Source organism: Schistocerca nitens, chromosome 3 (genome assembly GCF_023898315.1).
Source record: "Schistocerca nitens isolate TAMUIC-IGC-003100 chromosome 3, iqSchNite1.1, whole genome shotgun sequence".
Classification (NCBI taxonomy): Eukaryota; Metazoa; Arthropoda; class Insecta; order Orthoptera; family Acrididae; genus Schistocerca; species Schistocerca nitens.
In genome coordinates this window covers 541,955,713-541,983,125 of record NC_064616.1, presented here as the reverse complement: position 1 = coordinate 541,983,125, position 27,413 = coordinate 541,955,713, and positions in this window count along the sequence as shown.

Sequence of the window (27,413 nt, the reverse complement as noted above, 5' to 3'; positions counted from 1 at the left end):
GGAAGGTCCTGGCGTAAGCTGTCGCCACCAGAACCAACCTCACGCATGCGATTTTCCCCGTAATCCTGCTGCTTTACTTCCCCGGTTGCACGGACTCACGGGATCCAGGGCCTTTCGCTGCCAGCAGCCCGTGCCACCAGGGCAGCCCGGGAGGTGTGGACAGACGATGTGCTCTCGCCTCTGCTGTCACTGCTCCCCGACACACATGGACCTGGAACCACCGTCACCCTTCCCTTCACCGTCATCGCCCCAGGAAATGCCTTCATACATGGGTGTGTGCCCTGGCAGCAGTTTTCCGGAGGACGTTCCTGTTGCCTCCCAAAACATATGGCAGGGTACAGTTGGGGTACGCCGTCCTCCACAGCTACGTCATCCGGCTCACTTCTATATCCAGGGTCCTGACCCCTCTCCATTATTGTTCACAAACTCACTACCCGACAAGGGTGTGGCATTTTGTGCGGGAGCTGTGAGAGGGGAGGGAGGAGGGAAGGGGAATGAGCAGGAAGGTCCTGGCGTAAGCTGTCGCCACCATAACCAACCTCACGCATGCCATTTTCCCCGTAGTCCTGCTACTTTTCTTCCCGGTTGCACGGACTCACGGGACCCAGGGCCTTCGCAGTCAGCAGCCCGCGTCACCAGGGCAGCCTTGGAGGTGTGGACAGACGATGTGCTCTCGCCTCTGCCGTCACTGCTCGCCGACACACCTGGACCTGGAACCACAATCACCCTTCCCTTCACCGTCATCGCCCCAGGAAACGCCTTCAGACATATGTGTGTGCCCTGGCAGCAGTTTTCCGGAGGACGTTCCTGTTGCCTCCCAAACCAGATGGCAGGGTACAGTTGGGAGTACGCCGTCCTCCACAGCTACGTCATCCGGCTCACTTCTATATCCAGGGTCCTGACCCCTCCCCAGTGTTGTTAGCAGACTCACTACACGACAATGGTGTGGCATTTTGTGCGGGAGCTGTGAGAGGGGGGGGAGGGAGGGGGAAGGAGCAGGAGGGTGATGGCGTAAGCTGTCCCCACCAGAACCAACCTCACGCATGTCATTTTCCTCGTAATCCTGCTGCTGTTCTTCCCCAGAGTCACGGACTCACGGAACCACAGGGCTTTCGAAGGCAACAGCCAGGCCCACCAGGGCACCCCGGGAGGTGCGGACAGACGATGTGCTCTCGCCTCTGCCGTCACCGCCCGCCGACACACCGGGACCTGGAACCACCGTCACCATTCCCTTCACCGTCATCGCCCCAGGAAACACCTTCAGACCTAGGTGTGTGCCCTGGCAGCAGTTTTCCGGAGTACGTTCCTGTTGCCTTGCAAGCCAGATGGCAGGGTACAGTTGGGAGTACGCCATCCTCCACAGCTACGGCATAGGGCTCACTTCTATATCCAGGGTCCTGACTCCTCCCCATTGTTGTTCGCAGACTCACTACATGACAACAGTGTGTCATTTTGTGCGAGAGCTGTGAGATGGGGGGAGAGGGAGGGGGAATTAGCAGGAAGGTGCTGGCGTAAGCTGTCGCCACCAGAACCAACCTCACGCATGTCACTTTCCCCGTAATCCTTCTGCTTTTCTTACCCAGAGTCACGGACTCACGGGACCACAGGGCTTATGCAGCCAACAGACCGGCCCACCAGGGCACCCCGGGAGGTATGGACAGACGATGTGCTCTCGCCTCTGCAGTCACCGCCCGCCGACACACCGGGACCTGGAACCACCGTCACCATTCCCTTCACCGTCATCGCCCCAGGAAACACCTTCAGACCTAGGTGTGTACCCTGGCAGCAGTTTTCCGGAGTACGTTCCTGTTGCTTTGCAAGCCAGATGGCAGGGTACAGTTGGGAGTACGCCGTCCTCCACAGCTACGACATCTGGCTCACTTCTATATCCAGGGTCCTGAACCCTCCCCATTGTTGTGTCGCAGACTCAGTACATGACAACGCTGAGGCATTTTGTGCGAGAGCTGTTAGAGGGGGGGGGAGGGAGGGGGAATTAGCAGGAAGGTGCTGGCGTAAGCTGTCGCCACCAGAACGAACCTCACGCATGTCACTTTCCCCGTAATCCTGCTGCTTTTCTTACCCAGATTCACGGACTCACGGGACCACAGGGAGTTGGCAGCCAACAGCCCGTGCCACCAGGGCACCCCGGGAGGTGCGGGAAAGAGGTTATGAGAAGTTCGATAGGGGCCGAAGACAGACTGGCAAGAAACGCAACCCGAACGGCCTCTTGGCCGCCAGTATTTAGATCGCCGCCGCTGAACGGAGGGCCCAGTCAATCATCAAGTGTGTCATATTGTCAAGTCATCGGTTGTATCGCAGTGGGAGTCGCAGTTAGCTCAGCCTCTAGCTCAGGGTCAGTTAGTACGTAGCGGCCAGAGTAGTGTACATAGCAGACTAGCACCTCACCAGCAGTGAGGCTAATGCGGACTACTATGGAGAGCTTGTACTACAATACCTGGACTATCTTAAGTACCGTCCTGTTTATGTTAATAAAGAACCCTGTTAATACATGCATGGAGTTGTGTTATATAAAGAGGATACTTCCCACCAAAGAACATCCTCTCCTTGCTTCCCATGGTGCACGCCTACAGTGACAATGAGACAACACAGAATTTATGAGCACCCTCCGGTGGCAGTATTCTGGCCTAGGGCAATCTGTCTTCAAACTTTGAGATAAATAAACACACACGTGATTTGAGAAAGTGGGGCAATGTTGGTAGAAAGTGTGAGCGGTTAGCAGAAGAGTGTGGGTGACAAACCACGAAGGGATTAACACCAGAACGAACACATTTCCCACTTTATGACCTTCCTCTCTTGCAGCTCAGCCAGTTCAAAAAATGGCTGTGAGCCCTATGGGACTTAATTTCTGAGATCTTCAGTCCCGTAGAACTTAGAACTACTTAGTCCTAAGTAACCTAAGGACATCACACACATCCATGCCCAAGGCAAGATTTGAACATGCGACCGTAGCGTTTACGCGCTTCCAGACTGTAGCGCCTAGAACCACTCGGCCACACCGGCCGGCCCAGCCAGTTCACAACCGGGGAATGGGTTGGAGTGGTGGTGGATGACGTCATAAGTGTGTGGGATTCAGATTATTGGAAGTAGCCCAACTGACCTACTTCCCGCCAATTAATTTGAATTTCTCGCTATTTTAAGGGCGGAGAGGTATTGGTGATGTCGTAACAGTGGGGGGAGGGGCTCGGTGAGTTAGGTTTGTGGCAGTAGCCTAACCGCCCCCTTTTCCCAAGAAATTTGAATATCTCAATTCGACATTAGTATTATATTGAAACATCTTGGATACGACATCTTCAATAAATTTGGCAACAACACGAGGTATCACAGAAAGTCCGTTGCCTCACTACTTACAATGCATTTCCTTCCAGCTCTGAACACTGTTTCCCCATGTTGCTGTATAAAATGGCTAACTATGGAGATCCTCATAACTAACAAACCCCTTCCTCTGTGTGCCTGCTGAGACCCATCCGATGCAGCGCCATCTGACCACTCACGAGCGCAAATTGACGAGGCTAGTCTCCGTATTGGCTTTTCACATCAAGTGACCCGAACACGTTACCACCAGTCACTCGCCCTGCAAGTGTTCCATGAGATACACCCCAAGGCACCAGTCCAAAGATGGCTGACTGCAGATGAATGTAGATTCAGCTGTTCACGATCTGCAGCCAGCTCCTCCAGCGTTTGGACACAACATGCACGCATCCTGCCCATCTAGCACGACTAACGGAAAAAGCTAACTACTGGTGCACAGAAAGAAAAAAACATTACCCAACTTTCTACCATACTGATGTGCCACCAATAGAGGCTGACTCCTACTGATCTGTGTGGCGACGCCGGATGTCAAATTATAATTACAAAAACAGTTATCCTCAAAAAACTTAAAAAAAATCTTTTCAGGTGACAAAATTTACATATATTTGCTTAAGAATTCATAATACACTGAGCTGCGCTCTGGATGTGGCAGAAATTATTCAAAATGGTTCAAATGGCTCTGAACACTATGGGACTTCACCGCTGAGAACATCAAACCCCTAGAACGTAGAACTACTTAAAACTAACTAACCTAAGGACATCACACACATCTATGCCCGAGGCAGGATTCGAACCTGCGACCGTAGCGGTCGCGCGGTTCTAGACTGTAGCGCCTATAGCCGCTCGGCCACTCCAGCCGGCCAGAAATTATTACTGTGACATATAAATTGATATTTAAATTCTTCATCTGAAGTTGATTTTAAGAAGATATGTGAGCTTTTGGCAAAGGAGGACATTCGTTGACCATGGGTAAATGATTTACATCGAACGACATTGGAAAAAATAAAAGAACATAACACTACACTTGTCGATATTGTCCACAACACTGAAAATTTTGTTTTATTTTAAATCGAAGGATAATCTAGTAGATGAACGGACTGGTGAACCGGTAAACATTAAATGCTAAAATTTTATGCTGCCTCTAATGCTACATTTCGTCATCTTGCGGAAATAAGTGTGCCTGAAGGCTATAGTTGAATAACATTAGTATGAAAGTTCTGGTCATACATAAAATTAGTGAATTGATACAAACATTCCACTCAATCTCCCACGGATCCTTCTGTGGCGGAAATGAAAATTACAGAGAGAAAGCAAAAATTTCAAATTCCTCATTTAAAAATGTATTCACGAATGAGGAGACTACCGTATCATGGTTTGACCGCCACGAAGACTCACAAATTAACGATATCGATAATAACGCCGCTCCTATTGAAAAACGATGAAAGCGATCAGGAAGTCAGGCGCAGATGGAATACAAGCTACATTTTACATTGAATATGCCACTGGATTAGCTCCTTTCGTGGCTCAAACTAACAGATAATGGCTTCGGCAGTGAAAAGTGATATGTGGCATAAGAGCACAGGTCGCTTCTGTTTAAAAAAAATGTTACAGATCGGATACATAGGATAATAGACAGGTGTCGAAAAAGTCAATCTTTTACATGATCCAACTGCGTATTGTCGACATAAAAATCATTACTCTTCTGGAAGAAAGCAAGACCCTTTCAAAGCATCAGCGCGGAATCAGAAAACAAGAACAACCGTGTGAAACAAAGCATCCTTTATTCATTCGCGACATCTTACGTACAATAGATACAGATGAACTGGGAGATTGCCCCTTTCTAGATATTCCAAACTGTACCACTTTATCACCTACTATTGAAGATACATCCCGATGGAGTAATGTGATTGGTTGTAGGAAATGTAATATGACACGCAATTTTTCCAGTATTGTCAATATGTGCGAAGATTTATCGGGTAGGATTAGCAGCACTGAAAGATTAGTCGCAGATAATGCTGTCGTGTGCCGTCGTTGGACCATCACAAGAAATTGGAGGAAGACTTGGATTACATTTCCTATTGATGTAACGATCGGCAGCTCTTCTTAATTGACTATAAATATAAGGTAAGGTTTATAGCAAAGAGAAATAGCTGTGCAGTATTTCATTACAAGATCACTGGTTTACGTCTCAAGCATGCTACATAGTATACGTTTTTTGGGGTAGTACTCAGAAGCTATAATGAATGCAAAGATCATGTAAAATCAATATTAAAGAACGCAAATAAAAGAGTTTTAGACTGAAAGGTTATGGGGAAGGAAATTGTGCACAAGACTCTAGTTCGGTCAACTGTAGAATATGATATCAGTGTTTGGAGTCCCTGTCAAGTATGCGCGGCAACAGACATGGAGGAAGTCAGAGATGCGCTGCTAGTATCGGTGAAGCCCGTACCAAAGCATAAGAAAAATGCTCAGAGAATTAAAAAGGGAATGGTTGGAAGAAAGACGACGCCGTTCTCGAGAAAACTTTTGAGTACATTTAACGAACCTATATTCCAAGAGTGTGCGACCATTATGGCACCAACAACATCTACGTCCCGTGGGGGTCATAAGAAGAGGGTAAGACAGATTTGGGCGTGTGAAGAGGAATTTAGACAATTTTTCCCTCTCTCAATTCGCGAAAGGAATAGGAAAATATTAATATGGCATACCTTCCGCCATGCGCTGTACAACCTCTAGAGGAGTTTTTATGTACATGTAGCATGACAAGCATATTTCTTCTAGCACTTCGTTTCCCAGAAGAGCGAACCTCAATTTTCGCTTTTTTTTATCGTAACGTGAAACATAACAATGCTGTTCTTCTGTAGGAAATAGAGTTTACCCACTCCATTCCTTTATTCTTACAATTTAATACTACGGATTTCCATGTTCCTGTCTTTATACGCCTACATTCCCCTAAACAGCTGTGGCACATCAGTTAATATCAAGTTAGCCTTTGTTGTTCCCTGTCACTGTATACTTAAGACCTCCTTCAAAGGATGGTGATGATGAGTCCCATACTTCTTTACAGAGCGTAGGGGAACGACGCGGGAGACCCGCGCCGCCTTATTAGACAAGGTCCTAGTGAAGGTGGTTTGCCATTGCCTTTCTCCGACCGTAATGGATGATGAAGACGGCACAGCAACACCCAATCATCTCGAGGTTGGAAAAATCCCTGACCCCGCCGGGAATCGAACCCGGGACCCCGTGTCAGGAAGCGAGAACGCTACCGCGAGACCACGAGTTGCGGCCCCTTCTATGGATATCTGCCACTAAATTAGCCGTTTCGGGAACGCTGACGACGATGAAATGAAATGCATGTTTACGAGCTGCCAATCTTGCTATGCGTTCAGTTATTCTTGACGTGCCCAAGACCCAAATGAATATCTGATTGTCTGTCTAAACGAAAATGAGTGTGTGTTATGTAATATCGAATTTTTTGTAGTCCTAAGAGGACTGCTAATGCTTCTACTTCCTATACGGAATATTTCTTTTCAAGATCAATAAGGGCCCTTGACGCACAAGCTGCAGGTCGACGTTGCTCACCACTAATTTGCAGGAAGCACTGCTCAAATACCACCCACTGAGACATACGTTTGCTAAATAATTTTTTTATATCAGGGAGCATCATAATTTGTGCAGTACTCGGTGCTTCTTTGATGTCCTCGAATGCTGCGCTTTGCACTTCCCTCCATACAAATTTATGTCCTTTCTTTCGGAGATCTTTCAATGGTGCAACTGTATTAGCAAAATCCGAAATAAATTTTGCTAAAAATGCCCCAGTCCCAAACGTGCTACTCCTTAGCAGTCTTAATAGACGGAAAGTGTTATATAGTCTTTATTTTTTCAGGGTCTACGATTACCGTGAGTGATTATATGAGCCATAAATTGTACGGTGGAACAGGCTACTTGCAGGTTATCTGGATTTACAGTTTGGCTCACTTGTAGTAAAGACGGAAACACTTCTTTCACATCTAACATATGTGTCTCAGTATCCGTTCTGTAGATCACCAAATCTTCTGAAAGGTTATGTAAAAAACTAAATTTTATATCTTTGAATATAAGAACCATCAACTGAGAAAGAACTGCATCTCCATTCGATAATCCAAACGGCACTTGATTAAATTCATAGATGTTCCATTCCGTAGCGAATGCACCGAGAGGTTTGGATTTCTCATTTAATGGAATTTGATTATACGCTGATCAACTGTTAATAATACGTATAACGTTCAACTGCAAAAGTCCATTCGTTCCACTTGCAATGATAAATATTAACAAATCACCGGTTTTGACATGGCTCTGCATCAGTGGAATGAACAAGAGCACAAATCTCAGCTGAAATGCCCCATAACAATTTGATAACTCGACAACTTTAACGAACAATAAAAAAACGAGTGCATCACAAAGGAACAGTTTTATATTTCGTCGCCCCAATAGCTAAACACATTAAACTTCAGAAGTATAAAGAATTTCTTAATTGGAAACTCCTTCGGCCCCGTTTAGTGTGGGTGGATGTGATAGTCGCTGCCGCTTCCACCACAAAGCATATGATCTGGACTTCCTTTTCAACGTTGATTGCTGATGTATTTCGAAGAGTTCTTCTCTATTACATAGCATCCATTGATCATAAAAAATGGTGCCCTGCTTTCTGATCACAGTAGCTTTACAATTCTTCACTAGCTTTGCTGTTTGCACCTAACTTATATATTCAATAACGGGTTTCATGTGGCAGATATGATGCACACCAACTGACCTTTGAATTTTAAAGTTTCTAGTTGGCATGCATGAATATGTGCAGTTCTGCATATACGTAATTGACCATTCTACACTGAAAAGAGCTTGTGGCACAGTTTCATCTCTTTGAAAGATGGAAATACTAGACCATGACTTCTTACCTTCGTGGTACTCCGGCACTCGTGCCTTCTAGTCTGCCTTCTCCTTCCTCTAACTTCCCACATCACAGATACTGTCCAGAGCCTTTTGCGTAAGTGCCAAATAATTTACCCGTGTCCGGAGCGGAAATTACACCAGCTGTCTAGTCTTCTCAGAATGTCTGCTTTTCAGTACTACACTACTGGCCCTTAAAATTAAAATTGCTACACCAAGAAGAAATGCAGATGATAAACTGGTATTCATTGGACAAATATATTATACTAGAATTGACATGTGATTACATTTTCACGCAATTTGGGTGCATAGATCCTGAGAAATCAGTACCCAGAACAACCACCTATCACCTTAATTACGGCCTTGATACGCCTGGGCATTGAGTCCAACAGAGCTTGGATGGTGTGTACAGGTACAGCTGCCCATGCAGCTTCAACACGATACCACAGTTCATCAAGAGTAGTGACTGGCGTATTGTGACGAGCCAGTTGCTCGGCTACCATTGGCCAGACGTTTTCAGTTGGTGAGAGATATGGAGAATGTGCTGGCCAGGGCAGCAGTCGAACATTTTCTGTATTCAGAAAGGCCCGTACAGGACCTGCAACATGCGGTCGTGCATTATCCTGCTGAAATTTAGGGTTTTGCAGGGATCGAATGAAGGGTAGAGCCACGGGTCATAACACATCTGAAATGTAACGTGCATTGTTCAAAATGCCGTCAGTGCGAACAACGGGTGACCGAGACGTGTAACCAATGGCACCCCATACCATCATGCCGGGTTGTACGCCAGTATGGCGATGACGAATACACGCTTCCAGTGTGCGTTCACCACGATGTCGCCAAACACGGATGCGACTATCATCATACTGTAAACAGAACCTCGATTCATCCGAAAAAATGACGTTTTGCCATTCGTGCAACCACGTTCGTCGTTGAGTACACCATTGCAGGTGCTCTTGTCTGTGATGCAGCGTCAAGGGTAACCAAAGCCATGGTATCCGAGCTGATAGTCCATACTGCTGCAAACGTCGTTGAACTGTTCGTACAGATGGTTGCTGTCTTGCAAACGTCCCCATCTATTGACTCAGGGATCGAGACGTGGCTGCACGATCCGTTACAGCCATGCGGATAAGATGCGTATCCAGAGAAGAACATTCCATATCCCATGTTGCTTAGGGCAGTATATGAGACATAAATAGCAGAGTTTCCTCATAATATTTGTGCTGGGTTCGAACTCAAATGTTTTGCAGATACGTATGTGGTTTGCATGCTATGTCTTCTTAGTGTGCCTGCCGCTGTTCTGATTTGAAATGCATTTCATTGTCAGTTATGATTCAGTCTGCTTATCCTACTTGTAACAGAAAACTTTGCGTTCTATGTGGGACGACACAGTGAGTGCAGTAGCCCTGCGTAGCTGAGGGAGATTCATGTGTTAAGATGTTAACTCCACGAAAATCAAGATGTACCGATGTCCTGGTCTTGTTACAGCTAATGGTCCCATTGAATCAGTTGTAGCGAGATATAATTTCTGGGGCATTTGGGGGTAAGGTTTTTGGTTTAGCCTTCTGGCAATTCTTGCCGACAGAAAGCATTTCTCTTATTCTGTGAACCATTTTGTTGAAATGGCATAACGTTTCTAATTTTAATAAACACATACTAGGACCAAAGTGTCCACAGTTGAGATAGGAGCACTACATTATTTTGTTAAATAACTCTTCTGGTAAGCAATGCCCTCCAGAGAATTTGTTGGACTCCACCTGTGAAACAAGATTCCCTTTCGTACCAGGCAGAACCGCCTAATAGATATTTCTTCCATGTCTCTCTATTTTTCCTTCAGTCGTTGGAGAGCGATGTCTTGTCCTTTTTCTATAGCTATGTCTCGCATATTTACCGTTACGTAGTTTTCAAAGTCCCCATTACTTATATAGTACAGGCTGAAATGGTGAGTTTAGGTGATCTCTAACACTTGTGTGTCCTCTCTTCTGGCGAATATGACAGTGCAATGGCAGTAATACTCTTATCTCCTGGCACATACATAATAGACAAATGAAATTCCTGCAAATAGGCTACCCAATGGGTTAACATATTGCAGGTGAGTTTGGCTGGGAAAAGGAATTCTAATATGTGGTGGTATGTGAGTAGCCTTATCTTTCATACAAACAGGGAGTAACAGAACTTTTTAAACTGCCAACCACGTCTAAGGCCTCGAGCTTGGTCATGGGGGAATTTTTCTCACTTTTCATCACTACTCTACCTCATAAAGTAAACATCAGGCTACAGGTCAGGATGTGCTAATAATGGTGCATTTATTAGTGATCCTGACTGTGCTTGAAACTTATTCTCAGCTAGTTCGTCCCAAATCCACAGCGTCTGTTTTCCTGTCAGTTATAAAGTCTTGGCACTGCTAACGAGTCTATCTTTATGAATTTCTTGCAAAACTTGGTGACATCAAGGAAACCTGTATAGTCCTTCCGTGTCTGAGGCGTAGGAAACTGGGTAGCCGGCTGTAATTTCTGTGGGGTAGGTTCTATCATTTCTTCCGTTGCAACGTATGTGTTCCAAAAGCTCTGCTTCTATTGCGCCGAAAAGTTACTTTTCCAGGTTGACAAGTACTCCATGATTTTTCAATTCACTGAGCAACACATTCAAGGGTCCTTCCTAGTTCCCTAAGCGATTATGAGGCGATTGACGTAGAATGTAATATCTCCCATCCACCGTTACGAGCTCGTCAAGAAGGCCATACAGTCTGTTAATGAATTATGCCTAAAATATTTTTAGGCCAAAGGGGAACCCGCGAAATTTGTAGTTGTGGCCTGACATTAGGACGCCATATACTTCAGGATGGGTGTAACTCTCAAAACACTTTCTGTCTGTACATTACAGTAGGTAGAAAATGTAAATTATAGGAAAATTATTCGTAATTGTGGCGCACTACTGACTTGAACAAGAAGTTCTTTTGTCTGTTTAACTATAAGAAATTACCGCTGTTGAAATTGTTACGAAGTAATGGTATCTACTGATTATTGTTTGCATTCTCAAGGAAAAATGGTTCAAATGGCTCTGAGCACTATGGGACTCAACTGCTGTGGTCATAAGTCCCCTAGAACTTAGAACTACTTAAACCTAACTAACCTAAGGACAGCACACAACACCCAGCCATCACGAGGCAGAGAAAATCCCTGACCCCGCCGGGAATCGAACCCGGGAACCCGGGCGTGGGAAGCGAGAACGCTACCGCACGACCACGAGATGCGGGCCAGTCTCCAGGAACATTTACATCCTTATACCATTTAGCTCAAGTGGAAGGTGTAACACATGGATCTAGTATAGTTTGAATTTTTCTAACTCGTTAATTATTGTGATTGCTGTTATTGTAATATCACATTTAAGTCTGACTCAACTATTAGCATGAGGACCCCGAAAATAAGCTTTCGGTAGACTCGGATAGATAATGAACAATAGTCACAAAATAAAATTGGAAACAGTGTTAACCGTATAACACGTGAAATTGTAGACACTATTATTCCAAAAAGTCCTTGAACTCAATACTTTAAATCTTTTCTTACTAACTGCACTTCGATGCAACTTTGACTGTTCATTCATGCAAACTAAGTGGAGCATTTCAAAACATTTGCTCACTATATAATTATGCACTTTGCAACTTCAAAAAATCTCTAGCTTTTGTTAAAGAAGGTAATTGCTTTTTAGTTCAGTTAAATAATATACTAGGATTAGTCGTAGCACTAGGGATAGAACCCCGTCTAGGTAAATAACTAAGCATAAACACAGTGGCTCAACACAGAGTTTACAGAACACCAAATTATTATTGAAAACGAAACCACAAAACTGGTCCACGCCCTTACACAGTACTCAACTGATAATTTAAAATGAGGACTGTAGCAGCGTCGATCTGCTGTGCTATTCAAAAAAGGATGGGAATGTATCTATGACTCTTCCTGTGCAACAAGCTCTCGTAACTCTCCTCTTAGCTTCGGATTTTCATTGTACAAATCTAACCAGAGTATGCCATGAATAATAAGCCGCATTACTTCCGCATGCGATACTATATTACATAACCATGCAGTCCTTCTCACCTCTTTCAGTGCACAAGATCACTGCTTACTAGCCACCGACTTACTCATGCCACACACGAGCCTTGCAGATCGACCACCAGATACACTTTTTTATTCCGGCTTACCAAATGAAGTTGAGGAGGGACTTCCCCCCAAGTTTTACATGATTACAAACCTACTTTCCCTATGCATGAACCAATATTAAAAGAGCACTCTTAACTTTTACATTCTTTTATAGCATACTACTTTTGAATTTACATCCTTAAATTAATTACAATAATATAAATTATCATAAATTATGAATAAAATATTTACACGGATGTTACCGCAAATAGTTATACAGAAGTCGCATTAAGTAAAGACAGACCAAGAAGTTAGAAAGTCAGTTATACGTAATATCGATAACTGTGTTTCAAGCACAGATACTAATGAAAGAGAAGCTGTAGTTATTGAAAACACGAAGAACCAAATTCCTAGAGCCCTTGCTATATACAGGATGTGTGCCAATAAAAGTGACTCAGACAAGTGGATACGATTGGAAGTGAATGTATGCATACAACCACACCTTGCGACGCGCTCACGACATGTACGTCCGCCACCTTAACCACGCCGGCTCAGATCGTAGTGCGGGCTGAGTTAGTGTGACTGGAGCAGGGCGAAGTGGAGAATGGTGCTCGCAGTGGAGCAGAGGGAAGGCGTTGTGGAAAGTTACGTGGCAACAAGTTGTGGAAAAGGTATGAGCAGTTGTTTGCTGAGAAGCTTAGTGGTGTCAAAGTGTCACCAAAGAATGCCATGCAACGCTTAGTCCCAAAATGGCATCAAACTGAATCTGTTTTTAACAAGTCAAAAACCATACCCAAACGTGCTCGCACACCAGAAATTGTGGCTGCGTTCACCAGAAAATGTTTCAGAGTCCTACCAAATCAACTATTTTCCTTTCCTCTGCCTTGTTTCTTGGTACCCTGGGCCACTTTTACTTGTCCCGCCCTGCACGTACTGAATGAGAAACGGTGTTAGTAAGATTACATAAAATGCCTGTTGGGAAATTAGTGTACTTGGCTCATACTGAAATGAAAGGGAATATTATCAACTTTCGTAAAATTTATGATTGCAGTATTGTATAAAACAGGACATTTTGTAGTTAATTTGATATGTAACATACCATTGGAGATCTAATAATTGTAATTAACTAATGAATAACCTAAAACTTGTCTTCCTTTGAATAGAAATTGAAGTAATAACATTTACGAAGAATAAGTAGCAATGAAAATTTTCCTCACTTCATGGTTCTAAGGTTAATATTAGTTCTGCCAGTAACATCAGGATCGAAGCGGAAGGAATGAAGACACTCTCAGGGAAAAGTTTACTATAATCAGATTTATTTGGAAACCAAAATTTTGTGGAATTGGCATCTACTTACGTGGGGCGTTAGTAAAGTGTTATTCGAGGAGTAACTTGGTAATTTGACGAACAGGAAATACTTTCTGAAATAGAGTCATCTGTTAAAGTGACTGGCGAGAAAATATTCACCAAGACAACAATTAGTGAAGGGTATTCAGCTACTGCTGGAAATCAAACACACGGTGTGACTTTTAATTCACAGATTTTTTAAATATTTTTACCTCCCAGAAACTAGGTGTGAATTACATCCTTATCTTAACAATGCCCCGTAATTTTACAAATGCCTCAGGTTCGCGTCTATCAGCATCCATTGCCGTAGTCTCGACCACTGTAGTAAATGTGGCAGAGGACACCCGGAAACAGGCTGTACAGCTACTAATTTATTGTGCTTGGATTGTTTTGGAGGCCACCTGGCTACAGTTAAGAACTGTCCTGTTTTATACTGATAGCACATATACAGCGAGTTTGTCACATTCAGTAACTTTTCGTTCAAAGAAGTTGAAGTCAGATTCTGTGAAAATCATATGCCACTCTCAGAGGAGACTCTCTGATTGACATTAACTATTGACGTGTATTCAATTCTCAACTGTCATCTAACATTTTTAATCTACATAAATATAACTCAATCCATCCTTTTCATTGGCCTGTTCATAAGCAAGCTGGTTTCTCTTCTACCATCGATACCTCAACACCTTCCCCTGACATTCATGCACACAAAGTGTTTACCAGTAAATCTACAGATTAGTAGACTTGATGGATTCTAGAGGATTCCAGTCTCAGGAAGCTTGGATGCTGTCTTTCGAGTGGAGAGGACGTGACTGAAATCATGTCATACCTTAGACACTGGAACTACTAGAGGCTGTAATCAACCCACAGACTGCACCTGAAGTCTTATATTTATTATTGTGTGACACTCTCTACCCGGGCTGAGCTAGACATCGAAGATTTCCTTATTGGAATTATAACCATTATTGCGAATCGTGGTTTTCAGGATCGCTCAGTGGAATGTTCTGTCAGCCAGTCAGCCATAGCCAATACACAGGGCCTGCTAAGAGAGCCTCAAACGAAGCTTGCATTTCCGAAACGTACGTCAAACTGCACGGACATATCAACTTAGATGATTCTCTGTTATTAGGTACTATAGACCAGACGGGAAAGAAAGAGTTGCTATCCTGCTTCGGAAAGAAGTTACATTTTCTGAAATATGGATCAGTTCCCCTATCACAGTGCTGACTACATTAGTACGAAATTAAATGAAGATCTGTATCAATCACTATGTTATCGGGTTACTGCTCCCCGAGTAGCTAGATAAGCGTAGCAGTCCAAGTTCTCTCTGGGGATTTCAACGCCAACATCACGAGTTGAAGGAATTCGTACACAAACACTTTGCGTATGGAATATAAGATAATCAGCTTGTTATCCTCAATTATGGTTCTCCTACCCTAGTGTCTCTTCACCACGAAAGTGGCTCTGTTCTAGATCTCACATCACGATCGCCAGTAATCGTCAGTGTGTCCACTTGGTCGATACGGTATGACACATTAGAATCAATTATTCCCATGTTATTCTGACAATAGAAGAGTCAGAAAGAGACGGGGTATTCTGACCTAACACCTACTGGAACTTTAAGAAAACATAGCGGCAGTCATACACAAAACAATTAAGAATAAGACTGCCGATGTACCAGAAACGGGAACGATGCACGGAACCTACTACATATTCTTAAAGGTATTAAATGGCGTGGCAGATCTCTCTATCCCCACACGACATGCTAATTCATTACAGATCAGAAACATCATGATATGATGAAATATGAGGGTTATTCGGAAAGCAAAGAACGATCGGTCGTGAAATGGATACCCCCGTGAAAATCCGAAGAAGTTTTGCACAGGTGTGTTGACAGGGTCTCTAGTATGCCTGTCTATCCTGTTAAGTCGTTCCTTTTATTTCTGAGCACTTAGGAAGCACATAAACATACCTAGAACAGTGGTGTCTCCCGCCAAGTACGAGATCCTGGTCAGAAATTTCGCCTAAAGCTATGCAGCACATATTGCATAACTGTCGTGCGTTGTCTTCTTCAAGACAATACTCAGACGCATTCTGCAGGAGAAATTAAGATGCTCCTTCATCGTTTTCAATTTGAAATATTTGATTATCCACAATACAGCCTGTAATTTTCTCCCTCTGAGTTTCATCTCTGCTCACATGAACCGCTGGGTATGAAGACAACATTTTGTCACAGACAACGAGCTGTAGGCCAGCGGAGAGAATTGGCGGAAAGCACAGGGGCTGCCTTCTGTAGCGATGGTATTGGAAAGTTGGCACAACGCTACGACAAACGGCTAAGTCCGACTGGCGACTATGGAGATAAGTAGCTGGGAGAAGTAGCTAACTATTGCCTATAAAACAGTTTTGATTTTCACCGTGGTTTCCATGTTGCGACCTATCGTTCATTACTTTCCGAATAGCCCTCGTACGAGAGTTTCTCGGGTGATTGCCCAACTTCGATTAGTACTTAAGCAGTACAATATTTCCTCATCTTAGTAAGATTATCTGCAATACTAGGAGATAGACGCTCAATCGAAGAGACATTTTAAAGAGTTAAAATTTATAGCGGGGAAAGTTATTGTAAAAAGGTGAATGGAGGTACCAAGATGTCACATAAGTGGAGCACAGTAAGTAATCTCAGAAACTGGAACAGGAACCTCGACCAAAGCGAAATGAATGGCAACTGGTTGGAAGATGTGCTTGACAACTTGGCTACTCCATATGTCTTCTGTCCTGCTACTTCCTCAGTAGCCATAGTACTCGACCATTTTCTGTACTGATGGTTTCAGCTGAGAGAGTTGAAGAAATTACGGAAGTCATCGACGAATTCTGCCTGTAGAATCGATTATGTTCAATGTGCTATGCTCGCTAACGTGCCAGATCGTGCACTGAATACACTTCTATGAATGTTCAACAACTTATAGATGAAAATTCTCTCCAGGAAACAGATAGAAAACCACCCACAGCTGTCTGCAGCATCCGTTCTGCCCCTCTCTGAGTCCGTCATCAGAGCCCGATGCAGACCAATGGGAAGTGGAACGGGTCTTCTGTTGAACTGCCCTTGCTTATCTGCGGATGGCACAGCACGCAGGAATCGCGTTAGCCCATAGTCGGTACATGCAATGAAATGTCTAAAAGTGTCGGGAAGGAAGAAAAGGAAGTAATATCCTACACATGGATTTAATCTGAGGTGTAATTAATTTCGATATCAAATTGTCACAAATTTTCATTTAAAAATATGAGTAAATTGAATGATAACGTATCTCCTGAATGAAAAGAAAAGTGGCATTCCGAATAGCTGTTTTTCACATCGGCTGATCTCATATCTCATTTAATCAAGAAAACAGAATAAAAAATTTACGCGATGAGATCTGTAGCTAGAAATTCCATCTCGTACGATTCCTATGCCTGTGGACATGCCGCGGAGGAATGAGATCGATTTCGATTAATATCTTACTAGCAGCAGCCGCTGATCATCCACTATACCCTCGACGTCAGTAATTTCCTGCAAATTTATTTGCCAAAGTAGTGGGTAGCGCAGTAGTAAATTAATCAGACTCCCACGATAAATGGAAGACGATCTTCCGCTCATAGGGTGTACTGTGGACAACAGGAGCCTCAGTCTGTGCCATTGACCGTTGGACTGAAACAGACAGCACAGTGGACCCATCTGGAATTCCTTTCAGATAGTAGTTAGAGAAATCGATTTTCACTATTAAAATTTTATGAAAAATTGGTTTGCCACAATCATTTCAAGTTAAAGTGCTTAAATTAATCTTTATTGGACCCACTTTGTTCATGTGTATACTCATAGCTCAAGATATCAGGAGATTTCAGCAGTAAGATGACAATTTTTTTCTCCTAACTGAAATATTCAAAGCTGTTTCGTCTACCCCCATATGGTTCAGTTTTTTACGGCAACAAAGATTCGAGAGCTTCTCAAATCTGGTTGTCAAGTAGCTTTCCAGAACTTACTGATTTGTTTCAGACTCGAAGAGCGTAGTGCAACTCATCATTACCCTTCATGAAACACTAAAATTAATATTCAAATACTCTCTGTCTCACGAGAATCATTGTTAGAAGAAACGAAGGGGTATGAGAATTCACTTTCTACAGTCTCCAGCTGGGGTGGCATTGCTTTACAGTGATAAGGGCGACTAGATAGTAAAGAAAGCCTGTGTTTTTGGTCCTGTCATGAACGTTAGTCTGTCAACTTCATATTTCATGCTATAGATGAAGAAACTGACCGAAGAAGCATGAGCAGACGACTAGCGCCTATGAATCTGCTATAGAATGGATACTACACTGCGGTCCTACTAGTAATATGAAACTTCTCTCGTGCTTTCAATAATTTTAGGTGAGCAGTAAGTTGAAAACTACCTAACTACAAATGCGTGGTAACTATAGTTCAAATTGTTACCACTTACATCCGATAGGCTCAAGGATAACACATTCTGCAGCTTTCAGAAGACAGGAGATATAAACAACTTCCTGTTTTTCTGTAGTTTCTTGGAAGCACAACAAATGTGTTTATTCAAAAAACGTTATCAAATTTAAGGAGTCCCTTTCAAATAGTGCTCCTGTATTATTGTGTCATGAAGATGCTTAAAGATGTGGAAAGTCCTTTTTATAGGAGATAGTAATGTGCGTATCTGAAATTTGGTGTTCTTTCTGTAACTGCATAAACCCATAACTTCCAGGTGTACCCTTCGCAATCTCTATTACGTTCTCGTGTTTATATTCTATTTTGTCTGCAGTTGAGGTGTCAACGTTACTTAGCTATAGATATTTAACATATGTCTATAGTTGATGCATCGATATTTCATAGCTAAAAGTACTAAACCTATGTGGACATTATAAAATGATCTTTAAAAATTTTGAACAAACTGTTTATGTCGTTATTTCTCTGTGTATATGATTTTGTGCTAGCTTTATGGTTCAAAAAAGCCAGTCGCAAAAATCTTCATTCATTTCCCAAGTACTTACTCATCACATATTTTAACAAGATGTTCCTCCCTCCTTACTATAGTTTGTCATATTCGGTAAAATTGGTACAGTACAGCTTCTCACATGTCTTCTACAATATATGGATTCATGCTGCATGTAATAATACGTAGATCCATGACATAAATCTATGAGTGAGTGACTCAATGCTAATCGAGGCTGCATTAAGAAAATAATCATTCACAATTTGTTCCTTCTCATTTATGACTCATGACTGGTTGGTTGGTTGATCCGGGGGAAGGGACGAAACATGAATATGATCGGTCCCATCGGATTAGGGAAGGATGGGAAATTAATCCGGCCGTATCCTTTAATAGGAAGCTACCAGGTTTTGCCTGAAGCGATTTTGGGAGATCGCGGAAAACCTAAATCAGGATGGTTGGTCGCGGGATTGAACCGTCATCCTCTTGAATGCGACTCCAGTGTGCTAACCACTGCACCACCTCAAAAAAAAAATTAAATAAAAATCTTATGGCTCTGAGCACTATGGGACTTACTTTGGAGGTCACCAGTCCCCTAGAACTTAGAACTACTGAAACATAACTATCCTAAGAAATTCACACAAATCCATGCCCAATGCAGGATTCGAACCTGCGACCGTAGCGGTCGCGCGGTTCCGGACTGAAGCGCCTAGAACCGCTCGGCCACTCTAGCCGGCTTGCGCCACCTCGCTAGATTGTATGTAGCGTAATAACGCATAGTTAATGCTGTGATGTTTTCCTTTACCTGTTATCCCACACCATTTAGCATTGGTTGCATATTCTATGATACAACTATATTATTGTTATGTGCCACGATTCGATGATGACTGTAAATCATATATGATTACGTCTAAATTATCTGTTCTGCATTTAATGATATGGCTTTCTCCCTCTGGGAGCAGATCGTGAACAGTTCCAGTCATTTAAGTTTCATTCCCAAGATAAAGATATCACTTAATTTTACTCTTAAACCTGCTTCGGTGTTCATATTTATATCTCCATTAGACGAGATATAGTGTCGAATGATGAACTTGTGCATCATAAATCTAAAAAATTGTAGGGCTATAAAAATTAAGCAACTCATACGTCTTATATTAACCATGTGCACCATACTGTTGGTACTGAGACTAATTTTTTAAAGTCCTTTAGGGGTAATGAAGCTAGTGTATGTACTTAATTCAGTCTTCTGTATCAGATGGATAGAACGTGGTTTCATAGCTGTATCTGCGGTTATATATAATAATATACAGGAAAGTACGTTGTGTTAACAAAATTATATTATCATATAATTCTACTGCATCTTGAGATCAAATTTTATAATAACTTGCACTGAATTTCTTATAATATCGTCTGGTTTTAATTTCGGTATTTTTAATGATACAAACGTTTATACCCCTGGAAATGTCTGAGGCCCTGGAACATATTTGTCAGACGTTTCTTCTTCGTAAGATACTCATCTCGTGCTGGTAATCGACTGTACATATCATTGGAGATGAACTTACATTCTGTGTTCCTCATGTGTTTTGACAGTAGTTCACGTAAAACATTGAGTATCGTTAGGCTCCAGTTACTCAGTATGAATCTTTGCTTGTGTAAATATTTTATCATATATGTGGCATATGTTTTTCTGATACAGTTCCATATAACATACTTAGTTGCTACATAGTGCTGCATAATAAATTGAATAACAACATCATAAAAAATACTACGATGGCCGGTCACTTAATATCAACCCAAAAAGTTCAAAAATGCCATGTTGAAAGCTAAACGACATTACACACTCAAAAACGCCACTTGAGTTTATCGAAAATTACTTCGAGTAAATGTGTTTTAGCTTTGTTACTTTCGCAGATCAGGTCCCACTGTATGAAAGCAACTTCCATGAAATATTTGCAACTTTATTAACGAGTCTCGAATACTGTTTATACAATGACATAAAAACTACAGGACAACTGAAGATGAAAATTTATGTGCTTGTCGCTCTGCAGATGCTGCTGACAAATGACAAAGTGATATTATGGCAACGTCTTTTTAAACCCATTTATTCAGTAAATGAGTTTGCTGGATGTCCTGTATTGTTCATTTCCATCGGAATTCTTTATGGCACAGAATATTTCACTGGGCAAGTAAGTAACATTCTCTTTAGCCCCTGTGTCATAAGATGTTGCTTAATAACACAAGTGTCTCCTGTTCCTACTGTACTGTTTCATTCAGAATAAAAGCCCGCTAATGACTATGCATTTGGGTTTGTTTTCCTAGCTATTTATCAGTATTTGGGTTGCCTGCACACCCTTGCCTGGTACAGACTTTAAAAGCTCGCTACTTCCTCATATAATTCAACAAAGTAAGCAAGTAAGTTAATTTCCACGTTGATTTTTCGAGGCCTATTGCAGAACTAGCGTCCCGGGGCACAGGACAACAGCTAGGCGCATCACTTTTCACACCGTTGCCATTCACGTTACAACAGTACTGTCACTACTGTGGCCCAGATTCTGTCCTTTATCATTTTGCATCGAGAAGTTCTCATCTGTTTGTTACTAGATACAAGACAACGCATACATGACTCAGTAATCTACATACTCTAAATTTTTTGGATAAAACAATTAGTCAGTCCTGCCATCTTCCGGAAGCACACTCGCCTGCTGCTCTATAAATCATTTATTAAAGTTTTTCCCTGCTGGCATCGTGTGATAGAGATGACCTTCTCCACTGCTTTCCTTGAAGCATTCTGCTGTTATGGCGCAAAAGAGGCAAATGAAATGTTAAGTTTTTACCCACGAATTTAATGTTTACGTCACACACTCTATAGTGGATTCGGAGTCAAAAACTACACAATACATGGATGACTGTTATTTTTTTTATTTTATTGTATTTTCCTTTTTTTCTTTTTTTTATTTCATTTCATTTTATTTTAATTTATTTTTGCTGGAAGAAATGTGCAGATATCACTGGCGTTCAGCCAGTACCTGTGATGCGTAATAACATTCCACTTGATACCTTGAGATCTTTTTTTTTTTTTTTTTTACAGGTGTCAGCTTTCGACACTTTGTTATCTGACACAATACTGACATTTTCTCTCTCGTACTTCCAAAAACGTCCGTACTCCTCTGTAAATACTCTTCTCTCACGGTACAGCACTAACTGCTCACGTAAGAGCAGCTACAAGAGCAGCTACAACCCTACAATTAATGCGATATCTGAGTAGCCACTTCCTGTATGAAACTGATGATGTTTCCATGTACAGTGTGACGTTCGCTCGTGTGTAAGGTTCATCAAATCCAGATGGTATCTGCAGTCAGCGTCGTCGTTCGCGTCTCTGATGTCCTCAAGGGTGAAGACTACGTCTCAATCGGGGCTGGTGGTACCAGGGCAGTAGCGACGCGCAGGAGGTAGCGACACCGCTCACTGCTGCAGCGACACGCAGGAGGTACGACACCGCTGACTGCTCCTTGCTGTTGCTCTAAAGCGGACCTCCCCAGTCATTCTGCAATCCTGGTAATGCGGCGTCCCGCTGCGTCATTTATCCCCATCTTTCTCTATTCATAAATAATTTATTAAATAATTTGACTTATTAATTATTTTAACAGTTGTAGTATTTCGTTCTTTGGCAGGAAAAAATCAATAGCCTGATCAAGAGAAATGGAAGAAGGACAATGTATTTGAAGTCTACCCGAGGTTCAATATTCTGTCAGTCTGTCTATGGCCTATTCCGTAAGCATTTCTTGGTGGGAGGGGAAAGTAATATACACTATCCACGATCATAAATGACCCTGTCTACATAAATAAATAACTTGCTACTCCTTCAGAACTACCCTCTACAGTGTTGCTCTCATCGACAGGCTCACAAGCCTTTCGCTGGTAAAGCAACATGCAGCACCGTCGCGTTTTCACTCGAAGGGCGAAAAATGTGTTTCACTGCCAGATTTCTAATAATTTTTTACAGCGTGTGAATCCACATTCCGTGAAAAGAAATCTCTAGCTAAATTCTGCTTCTTCATATTTGCTTTCACTACAAGCTGCGTCACCAATCACGCCGCCTTCTCTAAATCAGACGAGCACAGATCTCGGGTCGTATGAGAGCCGCCGCCATTGATCTCTTCTTTCAATCCCTCCCGAAAACTGCAGTACGAGCTATTGTAGAATTTTAAGTATTTTGATCTGTGTCACTTTCATGGCGCGTTATTTTGCAGCTTGCGCAACAGCGTACGTTGCAACGGTTTACATATCGACCTGCAGGGAGTGATATCGTTTGGTTTCGAGGAGTTCGTGAGTACTTGTTTTTCTCTCTTTCTTTCGCTTTCTTCGGTCCTTACCTAGTCAGTTAAGGATTTGCGGTCCGTAGTAATTGCAAGTCTGTGGACCCCTGCCTCAGATGAATAACATAGGCAAGGGAAAACTTTTTTTAAAAAAGTTTTTTTTTTACTTTGATAGCCGATCTTTTTACATTTTTATGAGCTGAATCCCAATATAGCATTATTTTTTGTATCACCCATAGTTTTCGAGCAATATGCTTTTTATTATATAGTATAAAAGTCCTATGCTGTACGGTAAACGGGGAAATTAATGAAACGCTTTGTTACAACATAAGCATGGTTTGTATTTACAGTAAGCTACTTAAAACAACAATATGTGTTAATAGAGGATTCACTTGTCAGTTGGAATTGAGTTGTATTTTCTTTCTCTTTTTTATTTGAAGTTTCTTGTGTAGCTTCTTCTGCTATGAGTCGCTTGCTGAACTTCTCGGTGTAGTGACCAACACTAGGCCCCCATCACGTTGTTATTTCAGCGGCCTTGGTAGCGTTTGTCCATCACTTTAATGTCTTGGTGAAAAGCTCTCCTTGCTCCTCACTAACATCTCCCATATCGTTCAGGAAATAATCAAGGTGATTGTTCAAAAAGTGAACTACTGCGATGTTTTGTTCTTTTCAGGTTTAATAGATGGCCAGGCAGCAGATGCATTTCGAAACTTGTGTGGGGAGAGCGCATCGTGCCAAAATACGTCAGAAAAGTATTTTCTACATTAGCTGTCATGCGGTAGTGGCATTTTATTCTTCCTCAAACCTTGTTTGACAGCTTTAACTCAGAACAAGTTTTCTACATGCATGTAATCAATAAACTGAATGTGCATTGTCAGACTGTTATAGGCAACATCAGAAAATTCGCATATATCGTTGATGATTAATTTCTCTCTCATGTCATCTATTGTTTAAACAACACTGAAAGAAACCCTACGGAAATTGTGCACTGTATTATAGGAAATGAAATAAAACCACCCACGATAACCTTATGACGAAAGTCTGTTTTAATAAAGATGAGTATATGTACATAAACGTGCCTCTATCGAACCGAATTAATAAAACACTACTCACTTAGATTTCGATTGGGTCTGTGTTTAATTGGTATGCTGTCTCATACTCAAGAGGTATGCAAATGTAGCATATCATAAATAAAGAAACCCAAAAGTTGATTGTCAGCAACGGAAAGAGGCATTACCTGTTGTGGAGCATTATAAGTTTTACACCATTGCACTATGAGCCGAAAGTTTTTTCTTGCGTTTGCCTTATCGATGCTCGATCTGACTGCTTGTAGCTCATTCACAGAAGGGATGAAAAAGTTGAGGTCAGCAATACTGAAACCGCGAACCAGAACAGACGCTTTTTTACAGGTCAGCATGTTACCACATAGCTACGGAAAATGTGTATTTTTGGGAGTCCTTTTACGAGGCCAGTAGTGACTAGACCTCAGAAATCGCTATTTATGTGGCACGATTAGTTGCTATTTAAACGTTCAAAGACTTCCATGGGCTGAAAATCGTAAATTTACAATCTTCCCTTACACCTCAAGCGATAATAACTCAGATTATTCAACGGAAATGACAGGAATAATCAAGTGACCTTGGAGACTTCATTCCGTGCACACCAGGAAGTAAGTCGTCGATCACAGAGTTGCCAAACATACCTTGCCTTGTTGCCAAATCTCAATTACAGTAACAGCAGGAAGAAGACGTACCGATGTGTTCCTACAGAGGGCTGGGACGTGACCATAGCTGGTATCTGAAAGTCGCGGCTAGCACGGCCTGCAGTACATAATGCGTCTGATTTGCATTTCTGTAACTAGGTTTAGGGACTGGATAGTAGTTACTAATAATTCTCAGAACTGACTGTCAACTAAGCATCATAAATCAGTAACTTTCATAGCTGTTTTTATATTTCTTTCGTAAGTGTACTCAAAACTAAGGAACTCATTAATAAACGTTTTCATGTCTGGCCGATAGTAGAGCACAACAAACAATTAAAAATAAAAAACAATGTTTCTGTGTGTGTGTGTGAGAGAGAGTGAGTGTGACTGTGCGTGTGCGCGTGCGTGTTGGTGTGTGCATGTGTGTGTGTGTGTGAGAGAGAGAGAGAGAGAGAGAGAGAGAGAGCGAGAGAGAGAGAAAGAGAGAGAGAGAAAGTGAGAGAGAGATAAAAAAGAATGAGAGAAAGAGTAAATAATAGTTGTAAAGAAGTTGCATCATGGTATGTAAAGATATCTTTCATTAAAATGACACATTCTACATCACTACGAAATGTCGTATTCATGAACTGTGGACCAAATATTAATCTTATCTAATCATATTGCTGACTAGCTATGAGGAGATGAATTACCAAAATTTTCGCCAATATCAGTACACAAAACTAAACTTGAAAATAAATGACCACAGTTATTGTAAGAAACCGGGACTCCTATCAAGACCCTGTCGTCGCTGTTAAGCAACCAAACCCATTACATTGCATTTACTCTCTGTGCCTTGACTAACACATATGAATCCCTGACAAAAATAAACTATTTGAAGAATGTCCTGTGAAAGGAAAAAGAACAGGATATGATGCCATAATTATAGCACACTGGATCAGAAACAGTGAAATTAATTCTGTGCTACATTGATGTATTGCATACTAGTGTAATAAAATACTCATCAATTAGAAACGGTTTTGTGCCTCCGTTGCTATCAAGTGTGAAACACAAATCGTAGATAGAATTTATGGTTCACTACTCAACAACCTTAAATCATGTTACACCATCGGGAGTGAGGAGTGGAGCAGACATAGTCGGCAGAAGGCGAGGCAGTGCACTACCTCAGCCCCCGCTGGTAAGCAGCAAACGGGTCAGGTCCCAGAGAACTCAGACGCATGCAGTGTTCAGAGGCAAATGGCCGGCCAAGAAATCTCTCGCTAAAATAGTGTTGAACCAAACGGTTTTTACCAGGGTGACAGAAAGCGAAATGTATGGTAGATTCCCTTGAATTACACTCATAGTTTCAGCACTGAAAGGAAAGGGGCGATAAAAGTTTTGTCAACGTGTGCATTCTGTTGCCAGATGTCGTATTAGCTAGCCTCGTGTTTTACCTCAAGACTGCGGTCGTTGTCAAGACTGATGTACTCAGACTGCACTACAGCTTCCTTCGGTAAGTGCCATAGTCTACTGTGTTGTCAGATCGAGCATATTGCCGGTCACAGAATTCTGAGGGGAGCACGACTGCATTGTCCACTTTATGTGAACGACTCGGCTGTCAATTTGTTTGTCTAAGACTGTATCTACAACATATATTGCATGCTGAAGACCCAGAAGAATTAAAAAGAAACAAAATTAGTTTAGGAGAGGAATGTTAACTAAAGTACTGTATACGTGTGTGTAAACGCCTTCCGATGCCCGCTCAAGGAAGACAAGGGTACACAGTCTACCTTCATTATTATAAATACGCCTCAGTTTGTGAATGAACTCAGTCTTAGATTGATAATCATCTTGAATATTTAGCAGTACTGTAACCATTGGTGTTAAACTCGTTTTCAACCAATGATTCACACAGCTACAGAAACACAACTAGTTTACCTCTTAGACAAAATACTTATACAGTGGTATCAGACAAAAATATCCACCTGACTCAAACTGTGGGAAGTTTGTTTTTGCCATGCGGGGTTAGCCGAGCGGTCTAGGGCGCTGCAGTCATGGACTGTGCGGTTGGTCCCGGCCTAGGTTCGAGTCCTCCCTCGGGCATGGGTGTGTGTGTTCGTCCTTAGGATAATTTAGGTTAAGTAGTGTGTAAGCTTAGGGACTGATGACCTCAGCAGTTAAGTACCATAAGTTTTCACACACAACTGAACATTTTTTTAAGTTTGTTTTACGACTTACGTATCTGGATAAAGAGCTTTTCCTATTTGAGATATCTGTGAACATTGCTGCATAAGGCGATTTAAGAAGAAACTAAATTCCTTCAGCTACGACAATGTTTAAATAAATCGTCTTAAAGGCACTAAATCATGGTTTGTAAATTGTTTACCAGCCGTACTCTGCCGCATTTCGCTGGTTGGAGGGCAAAAAGCCTACTGACATATTTCACAGAAGGAAAAGGGGGACGAAATATCTCCCACTTGGATGTCATGTTGTTTTATGTCAATGATTACAAAATCAGGTAAAAAGAACAGTGAGGTTGTCAGTAAAAGCACATTAGCCTACTGTTGTCAGTATGATGTTGCACTGCCCAGGGCCTGTAATCATAAAGGGCCCATTGAGATCAAGCATACTGTACACAGAAGTGGAAGAGGGAGCACCACTAAATTCTACAATCCGTATGCATTGCTTACACACAGAAATTACTGTTAGAGTGTACTTA